This window comes from Eleutherodactylus coqui, chromosome 6 (assembly GCF_035609145.1).
Source record: "Eleutherodactylus coqui strain aEleCoq1 chromosome 6, aEleCoq1.hap1, whole genome shotgun sequence".
NCBI lineage: Eukaryota > Metazoa > Chordata > Amphibia > Anura > Eleutherodactylidae > Eleutherodactylus > Eleutherodactylus coqui.
In genome coordinates, this window is record NC_089842.1 from 123,474,087 (window position 1) to 123,484,065 (window position 9,979).

Here is a 9,979-nt window from a genome sequence, read left to right on the forward strand (position 1 = left end):
ATGGCCTTATAAGTCTCCACACACCTTCTAAGTGCTCTCTTTAAGGAGAAGTGAAACCCTTCCTTCTCTTGCACTGAAGGATTTCACATACTCCAGCTTCCGGACACTCCCCAGCATGGGGATACAGCCATGCATGTGACCCACACCACTTCTAAATTCTTAGAAATGGAAGAAGAAAAAAACTCCAGCATCAGCCAGGACTTCATTAAGTTTTTTTTTTTTCATTCATACATCTTTACAGTCCAGAGCATAGTACACTTCTCAATATGGTGCGTTGCTAAACATTTCGGAAATTACTTTCCTACATCATTGCATAAGTAACTTCTCATTTTTATTCTTCAATCCCATACTTTTCCCTGCTAAGAGTGGTGAAAAGTATTCTTTTCTATCCTTGCAAAAAGGTTTTGCAAGATGGTTTTATATTTAGTCCAAATATTTGGGTGAAGTCTGCTGTAGGAATGGTAATGGTATATTGATAACTATCCAGCTTCCCCCCCAAAAAAGATGTAATATGAGGGTGTTTGCTTCTCAGCATTAGCCAAAACGTCTGTAATAGTACATATTTAATAATCAGGAGTGAAGAGGTTAATATACCCTTTGTGATTCTCGCTGTCTTCCATATAAGAATATGCGGTCACTTTAAATATTTAAACCGCTGTCAAATTTTCCAGTCAATTCTATTGATTTAGCTGGTCCTAAGAGACGCTGGAGAAAGTCACCAATCGATCAGAGGTAGCGGTTCTTACCATCAGCGTCTTACTGAGTAAATTCCCACGAGACAGCGAGCGGCACGCATAAGACATTAGACCGGTGTTGCTGTGAACAAGAGGTCAGGGGTTGTCACACAGCTTTTCCAGACTCCTGAACAGCGATTATTTTAGCTACAAAGTGATATAGTACGGATGTTTATCTTTATAGGAAGCCAAATGACAGTATATCCTACTCTTCTAGACACCTATGGCAGTCTTGTCATGTACGAAGGAGGCATCCAATACATTTAATTACAAATTAAAGCAGTCATCTCCAACCAGTTGCTTTCCAGCTATTGTAGAACTACAACTTTCAGCATTCCCTCTAATGGCATGCTGGGAGTTGTAGTTTTTTTTTTTATTAGCTACTAAACCACTTTTCACCACAGCTGGAAGAAAATCCTGTCCATAGACTAATGCAACAACAGCACCACCTGCTGGTAGGTCTGTGAACAGGAGAACTGGCTGACACTTTATATAGTGTCATCAGTACAAAATAATGCAAAAATATTGTCCTGGTTGAAAAGAAAAAAAAAACCAAACTGAGACAAAAAGGCAAGTGTGAACAAGTCTAAATCCCTAGCACAAATAGTGATGGCATATAACTGGGAGAGGCTATCAAGGTCTAATTGGAGGAACTGCTAGAACATGGGGTAGTAGCCACCCTATGTGACAGAGGCATACACCGCAGGAACTATTTATTCTCTCACTCAGTGACACTATAGTCTCAGCAGTCGCGGTTACTTTAGGCTTCAGCCACATATAGTCGATTTTCTGCAGATCGTTTTTTTTACAGGAGGTCACACGGCTGACCATATAGAAATAAGCAGAGCTCAGCACTTTCTGTTAAAGGAGACCGACCTGGAAAGATCATCAGAGAGGCGGATCAAGGCCAGAGATCCTAAGAGATGGTTATGTCTACATAAGTTTCATGGGCTCCACTGGTCCTGACCGACGTTATCACATGACTTACCACATAAGTGCATTTAGATGTAATTCCCCTTTAAACTGACAACCGTCCTTTTCTGCGCAGTCCTCAGTATTTCTGCAGAGGATCACTATCTGCTCCTAGCAGTCGGGGTGTGTAGGAGCAGCGCCAAGTCTGCAGGGCAGGGACACAACACAGGGCAAGATAAAATAGTTCCTACCAGAGAAGTGGGGGAGAGAAGACAAAATCCAAGATTCCTCCTGGACAGTATATTTACTGATAGTCACTTATTGGTCGTCCTCTTCACATTGTTAAACAACTATTGAGCCGTTGTTTCTGGGAAAGTTAGGCGATCGTCATCCAGACATAAGGAGAGTTGTGAAACTTTCTGCTTAGCCATTTTTACATTATGCCCATTTATGGGAAAGCTGGATGACAGCCATTATGGCTACTCTTACACCCAGGGGGGGTTGTTGCCCAACTTTTGCACAGGCGTCAACAGCTAATCTACCTAGTTGTGCTTATTGCATCCTTCCCAGATGCCTCTGCGTTACCCAGAAACACATATCTAAAGAACTGCAAGATTTGCCTCAGTTTTATGCATTACAGCCCATATGCTCTGCTGGCAGCGCCCACATATGGCATGGCTCATGCCCACAAATCACATCACAAATATGCGCAGTGTGCTTTTTATTTCCCTATAAATTCCCTGCTGTTTAGAACAGACAAGTATGGAAACGCTGCCTATATGCAATGTATTGTGTATCGGCAGGGTATCATAGTCAGCCCATAGAACAGTTGCGTCTGATCGGCAGAGAAAACCGGCATGCCGCGATTTATTTCTCTTGCGTATCAATATGCAGGAGAATACAAAAATGCGATAGCCAGCCTTCTGTTGCAACAGGGGGAAATCGATGGGAACAGTGGTCCCCATTGTTAACCCCATACATGCCCCAATCAATGTAGATCACAGCATATAAAGGGTACACAGAGGGATCATGGAGGGCCAGTGGGTTGCCGTGACAACAGGCACTGGCGTCCTGGACTACCAAGGCCTATAATCTCTATTGTAAATGCTAAGGTATTGCAGTACAGTAGTAGTGCAATGCATTATTATAGCCATGATAACTTTTATGCTTCAAATGCCCATTAAAAAAAATAAATACAATTTTGCACTCTTTTGTATAAAAAAAATTTTTAAAGTCCCACATCCCTTTGGCATAATCGTGTCCGGACCAAGCTATACAATAAAAGTGAACACTATTTATCCTGCATGGCAGAACCCCAAAATGGTAGCAATCAACTGCAGCTCATGACACAAAGGGGAGTAATTTCTTACCGAAAATTCCTTTTTCCCGAGTCATCCTGACGGCAGACATGGAGGTTGCACCTTGACCTCGTAGGGACAGGAAGCAAGAGACTTTAAAAGGCTCCTCCCGTCTCCCATTCACCAGTGTCTTCTAAATTACTTACATGGACATGTCGCGGTTAACCAAGGAAGGTATTTATTTGCTCCGAAAAAAAATAACATGGTTAGTTCTATTTGAACATAAACAATAAGAGGGTAGCTTACCCAGACTTAAACACAGGAAATATGCACAAATTTACCGCATGAAGGGAAATGGCCAACATAGGAGCCTCTGGGCTACTGGTTCGTGCCCGCATAAACGTTAATATAAACGTGTGAATTTTTGGGAGGGAAATACGTGCCGTCAGGATGACTCGGGAAAAAGGAATTTTCGGTAAGAAATTACTCCCCTTTCCCGGCGTCATCCTGACGGCAGACATGGAGTATACCAAATTAACTCTTAGGGAGGGACCACTGCTTGCAGGACCTCTCTCCCGAAAGAGAGAGATCGGAGGAGAGGTCCGCATTCGGCCTGTAATGTTTTGCGAATGTGTGCAGGTTGGACCATGTGGCTGCCTTACAGATTTGGTCCGGCGTCGCCATAGCCCTCTCTGCCCAGGAGCAGGATACTGCCCTGGTAGAATGGGCCTCGAGTCCTCCCGGGATAGCGCTGTTGCAGGACGGAGTAGGCCTGCTGGATGGTGGATTTTATCCGGCGGCTAATGGATCTCCTAGAAGCCGCTCTTCCTCTGCCTGGCCCCTGAAATTGAACAAAAGACAGTCAGCCTTCCTAAAAGGATAAGGTCTGCTCTGGGTAGCATAGAATGGCCTTCCTTGCATCCAGGCTATGGTAGTCTCTTTCCCTATCGTTTTGGGGATTTTGACAGAAGGATGGGAGAATAATTTCTTGCTGTCTGTGGAATTTTGAGGCTACCTTTGGAAGAAAAATGGGGGTCTGTTTTTTTGTATGACCCTATCGTCCTGGCTTAATAGGTAAGACGTCTTACAAGATAGGGCCCGGGGCTCGCTTACGTGCCTTGCTGCTGTGAAAGCTACCAGGAACACAGTTTTAAACGTGAGGAACCTAATCGGAATCTGATCAGTAGGTTGAGGGGGTCTTTGCAGAGGCTTTGGAGAACTAGGTTCAGGTCCCATGGGGGGAACTGTACTACGGCTACTGACCTCATTCTTTCCGCCGCTTTCATAAGCCTGCGGATCAGTCTATGATCCGCCAGAGGTTGGTCTAGAATGGCTGAGAGCGCTGCTACCTGTACTTCCAGGGTTCGTGGTCTCAGGTTTTTATCTGGAGGAAGTCCAAATCTCCGCCACCAAAGTGTCAAGATTGGAGACCTCCAGCCCCCTCCAGGAGAAGAATTTTTTTTCCCCGATCTTATTATAAGTAGCTGAGGTTACAGGTTTTTCGGGACTGGCGTAGAGTCGCGATAACTCTGGAGGACAGACCTTGTCTTAGCGTCTGTTCCTCAATATCCACACTGCGAGGTTCAGTCTCTCTAGGTTGGGGCAAAGAACTGGGCCCTGCGCTAGAAGGTCCTTCCTGGATGGAAGGCGGATTGGCTCCGAGATGGCGAGCTTTAGGAGCACCGGAAACCATGCCCTTTTTCCCCCAGTGTTGGGTGATCAGGATCAGCGTGATGTTGCTCTGCTGGACCTTCTGAAGAACTCTCGGGATCAGGTTATGGGGGAGGGGGAAGGCGTACGCCAGACTGAAATCCCAACTATGGGAAAAAGCGTCTAACCCCTCGGACTTGTCCCTCGGATCTAGGGAAAAATAGCCGGGACATTCTGAATTTTTGCTGCTCGCAAACAGGTCCACCTGTGGACTGCCCCAGGTTTCTGTAATGAGACGAAATTCCTCTTGATTCAGAGACCATTCCCAGGGTCTAGGCCTCTTTGACTTAGAAAGTCGGCTGTCAGGATCTGGGATCCTTTGAGATGGACCGCTGTCAGGACTGTACCGTGGACTCGGCCCATCAGAAAATCGGGGCTGTTAATTTCAGCAGGTGAAAGTTTCTGGTGCCTCCCTGGTGGTGAATAAGTGAAACGGCGGTCCCGTTATCCGAGAAGATCCTAACATGCTCCCAGATGGCCCTAAGCTCTCTGGAATTTGAGGTCTAGGCATGCAATGTCGGACCCCATTTGCCCTGGAGCAAACGCTGCCCCACTTGCGCTCCCCAGCCAGGCTGGCTTGCGTTGGTGACTACGGAGATGAAGGGCTTTGTCACCCATGGGGACTCCGCCTCTAGGTTGCCAGTTGACCGCCACCAGCGGAGGGACCTTGTGACTGCTGATGACACGGGCATTCTGCGGTCCAGAGAGGTTGTTGCCCCGTCCCAGTTGCCCAGGGTGGCTCTCTGAGTGAGCCTGGGCCCAAGGAATAATGCCGATACAGGAGGTCATGAGGCCCAGGAGCCTCGTTGCGTCCCTAATCGTTATTTGTTTCTTCTGGCCGCATTTCTGCGCTGCCAGCCTAAGGTTTTCCTGCCTGGGGGGAGGCAAAGACAAGATCTGAGACACTGAGTCTATCTGTACCCCCAGGAGGTCTTTCGCGTCTCGGGGAGAAGACTAGATTTAGGGAAGTTAACTATCCACCCCAGTCTCTGAAATAGGGAGATGATTCGGCTGGTATCCTCTTTGAGGATCTTCGGCGAGGATGCCATTACCAGCAAATCATCCAGGTATGGGACAATGTTTATGCCTGCCACATGGAGATGCGCCACCATCTCTGCCGCTATTTTAGAGAATATCCTGGGTGCCGTTGAAATTCCGAGGGGTAGGCACTGGAATTGAAAATGGTGTACACGGCTGCCCATCCTGATGGCAAACCGCAGGTACTTGTGATGTTCCGACAGGACTGGGACGTGGTAGTACGCGTCCTTTAGATCGACGGTACTCATAAAGTCCCCTCTTTTGATCAGAGTTACTGCAGACCTGATGGTTAAACCTTTTGTAGGTAATCAACCTGTTCAGGCCCTTCAGATTAAGGATCATCCGAAACTGTCGTTCGGTTTTTTGATCAGAAATAGGGGTAGAACCCCAAGCCCTGTTCTACTGCGGGGACCTGGACTACCGCCCCCATCTGTAGCACCTTAGAAATTTCGTTTCTAAAGATACCCTGCAGGGCGGGGGATCGCGTGGGGGCCAGGAAAGCTCAACAGTCTATCCCCCACCTGGTACTCGCCTACAGGGGAAGGGGTTGTTTTTGTTTTACTCCTGCCTCCTTTGGGGTAGGACCAGCACCCCGTCTTTCCTTTGCCTCGGTATGGCTTGAAGGATGGCTGAGGTTTGTGGGGAAATCCCGTTCTTGCTTGGTCCGGGAAACTGCGGGTCCTGTCGGTAGCTCTTTTTAGGATCTCCTCCAAGTCCGCGCCAAACATGTGCTTGCCATGAAACAGAGATGTTACACGGCCTTTCTTTGGAAGTCGTATCTGCTTTCCATGTTTTCAGCCAGACCGCCTGTTGCTGATCTAAGTAGAGGCATGCATTCCAGTAACACATCTCTAGAGGCCTTCTGTTTAATCTGGTCGTCGAGTTCCCCCAATCAGAGGAACATCGACCTTGCCACAGAAGTCGCTGCGACCTTGGACTTCAGCGTATAGGCCGTTGTTTGCCAGGCCGTTTCATCAAGGCGTCGACCCTGTCCATCGGGTTTTTAAGATGAGAGGAGTCCTTGAATGGCAGGGCTGTCTTTTTGGCCATTATGGCCACCTGTGCCCGACGCCGCGCGGCCGCACCGGCATGCCTGGAGGAGAGAGGCATCTGAGCCTATGGCCCGCCGCTCTCCCAGCTGAAACCACTGCGCCGAGCTGTGGCAGGGGAAGGAGGGGACCCAAGGACCTCTGGTCCGCCGCTCCGACTGCTGCAGTGGTGAACCCCGGGCGGTCAGACCCGTGGCCCGCCGTGCTCCGGACCGTGCGTAGATGCTCACGTCTTTCTCCGCAAAGCGGAGTCTCTCTTTATGTTCGCGGGACAAATAGAGGTGTTTGTCCGCGCAGCCCACTCCTACGTGATTACTTTCTTCGGGGTATCATTAACCGAAACACTGTGCGGTTCCTTGGTCTGAGCCCGCCGGACACGGCGTCCTGTATGGACCTTGGCTCGACCACATCCTCGACCTTCCTTGTATCCTGACTGCTTTGATCAGGTCAACCAGGTCCCCAGATGAGAAATAGTACTTTTTATTCTCATCCCTGGCGTCAGGGGGACGGTCAAAGAGTTCGCCATTTGACAAGTCGCCCCGGGATTGCTCAAACTGTGAGGCTCGTTAGCGGTATGTGGCTCGCCCTTTTAGCGGCCCTTCCTTCCGCTGGGCTGTGGGGGGGGGGGGGGGGGGGGGGGGAGACTGGAAATTGATGCCCGGACCTCCTCTCTAACCAGGGATATAATATCTTCCTGAATGCAGCCTGTTCATCCGTAAGGATCTTGGAGGTACAATCGGGCATAGCGGCTTTTTTATACGCCTCGTCCAGTTTTTTTTTTTTTAAAGACACAGAGCGCCTTTCCTGTGTTTTTTCTTTAGGTCTGTTTAGACCGAGTGATTCCCTGTCCTGCAGAATATACATACATGCACATAAGGGAAAACCCCCACACAATGCTAAATTCCTGAGCATAACATTCCTGCAACAAGTAACACTTACAGTTTGCAGGGCTTCCATCTCTGGTTCCTTTGTAGTCATGATGCAGAAACGCAGACAGAACCAGGTAGACAGATAAATCCTTCTCTGAAGGTGTGCTGTCAGTGGAAGCTTGTCGGGGGGGTCTCCATTTTCAAATCTCCCGCTGTTCCGGGTCAGCTGACGGCGTCTGACGTCACCGCGTCACGCCGCGTCATTGGCTCCGCCCCCCGATGCCACGCACGGCCGCGCCGGCATGCCTGGAGGAGAGAGGCATCTGAGCCTGTGGCCCGCCGCTCTCTCCGGCTGAAAAACAACTCCGAGCTGGAGGAGGAAGGAGGGGACTCAAGGACCTCTGGTCCGCCGCTCCGACCGCTGCGGTGGTGAACCCCGGGCGGGTCAGACCTGTGGCCCGCCGTGCTCCCGGACCGCGCTGACTCTCCGGAGGGGAGATGAGAAGGGAAGCAGCCCTGTGGACCGTCAATCCCTCCAGTCAGCCTGCTTGGAAAAGGGTGAGGGGGGAAAACAGCCCTATGGACCGTTCCCCCAGCTGTCATCCTGCAGCTCCCTGGAGGGAGCTCCTCTTGCATGTCCCTGTAGGGACAGGAAGCACTGGTGAATGGGAGACGGGAGGAGCCTTTTAAAGTCTCTTGCTTCCTGTCCCTACGAGGTCAAGGTGCAACCTCCATGTCTGCCGTCAGGATGACGCCGGGAAAAAACAAGCTTCCATAGAGCTCCATCCACGGAGAAATAAAGTTATGTGACTTTGAATGCAATGATGCAAAAAATAATTTCAGCCTCCTCCCCCCCCCCCCCTATCCTACCCCCCAAAAAAGGTTTTGGGGCTTATTCATTGGAGCGTATATATCAGCAGCCATGAAAACAGAGGCCAATATACGCTCTTTGAATAAGCCCTTATGTGAAAAAAGAAAAAAAAAGAAAAAAAAAGAAAAGATATTATTTTTTGCTATCGTGGCAATCGTACCAACCCCCCAAAAAATCATCATGTCAATAATGCTGCGTGAGTATCGCTGTAAAGTCAAAAAAATTAAAAAAGTTAAATATATTCTCTCTCCCTGCCAACCCCCCCCCCCCCCCCAAAAAAATCCCACATTATATACATCCAAAAATGGTATCAATAAAAATTACGGTTTGCCACGCAGAAAGCTACACAGATTTGTCAACCAGGCTCTGCTAAAGCTGGGTCATAACCTCCAAGCAGTACTGCTCACCGAGTCCCCAAACACAGATGGCGGGACGGGCAGCATACACGCAGCAGGCGGCTCCAGGTACATTTTAACAAGACAGAATGCAATTAGTTTTGGTTCTCGGCTCATTTCTTGTTAGCTACAATCTTCATTATTTGTTGCACAAAATGTATAAATATTCAACACAGCCGTCCACAGGGCCGAGATCCCGTACTTCAGACAAGACAGTCTCGCTGCTAATGACTTAAGGAGAAGACAGACAACTCACTTTTGCTCAAATAGGCAGAAAATAACGAGTAAACATGAAATACAGCCGCAAAATTTAAATCTCTGCGCATTTCCATTTAAGTCAGACTTATGTGGGAGAATGGAAAGGATCAAGCATAAATTTAAAGGGGAAGTCACCTGCTATTATTACACAGGATATTGGGGGGGGAATAAGAGAATGTCAGCAGACCAGGTCTGTCCACGTAGATTCCAGGGAACCCTAGATCCCAATACAATACAGCACTGTGTCCTGGTCTACAGAGAGGAGGTCCCACTAGATATGCATATACCTAAAGAGCACGGGGAGCTGAGAATAACGTAACCCCTTTAATTAGCCCCTTTGGGACAATCACCTTTATTTTTTTGCATCACTGCATTCCAGAGTCTATAGCTTTTTAAGTTTTCTATCACCATAGTTATATGAGGGGCTTGGCTTTTGTAGTTTTTATTAGTACAAATGTGGGGTACATTAGGCTTTTAATTATTTTGTAGTTCCATTTTTGGGAAAAGAATCTGGCATGTTTTAAATATTTATTATTAGTTCCACTTGGGGCTAGACCATACGATTGCTTGTTCATGGATATAATACACTGCAATATTTCTGTATTGGCAGTGTATTATATTTGTCAGTTAAACACAAACAGGCATACTATTTATAAAAAAAAAAGTGCAAGCAGGTAGACTGGGGCCTTTATTTGTTGATGTGGTGACAAAAAGAGCCGTCTCCCTGTGCCGCCATCATCATCATCATCACCCTGTGTATGTCTGTCTGTCTGTCATGGTGCCACCTACAGAGCTTCAAATGCTGTATAAATCCGTGTGATGTTGCCAAGCGGGTGAAGTAGTAG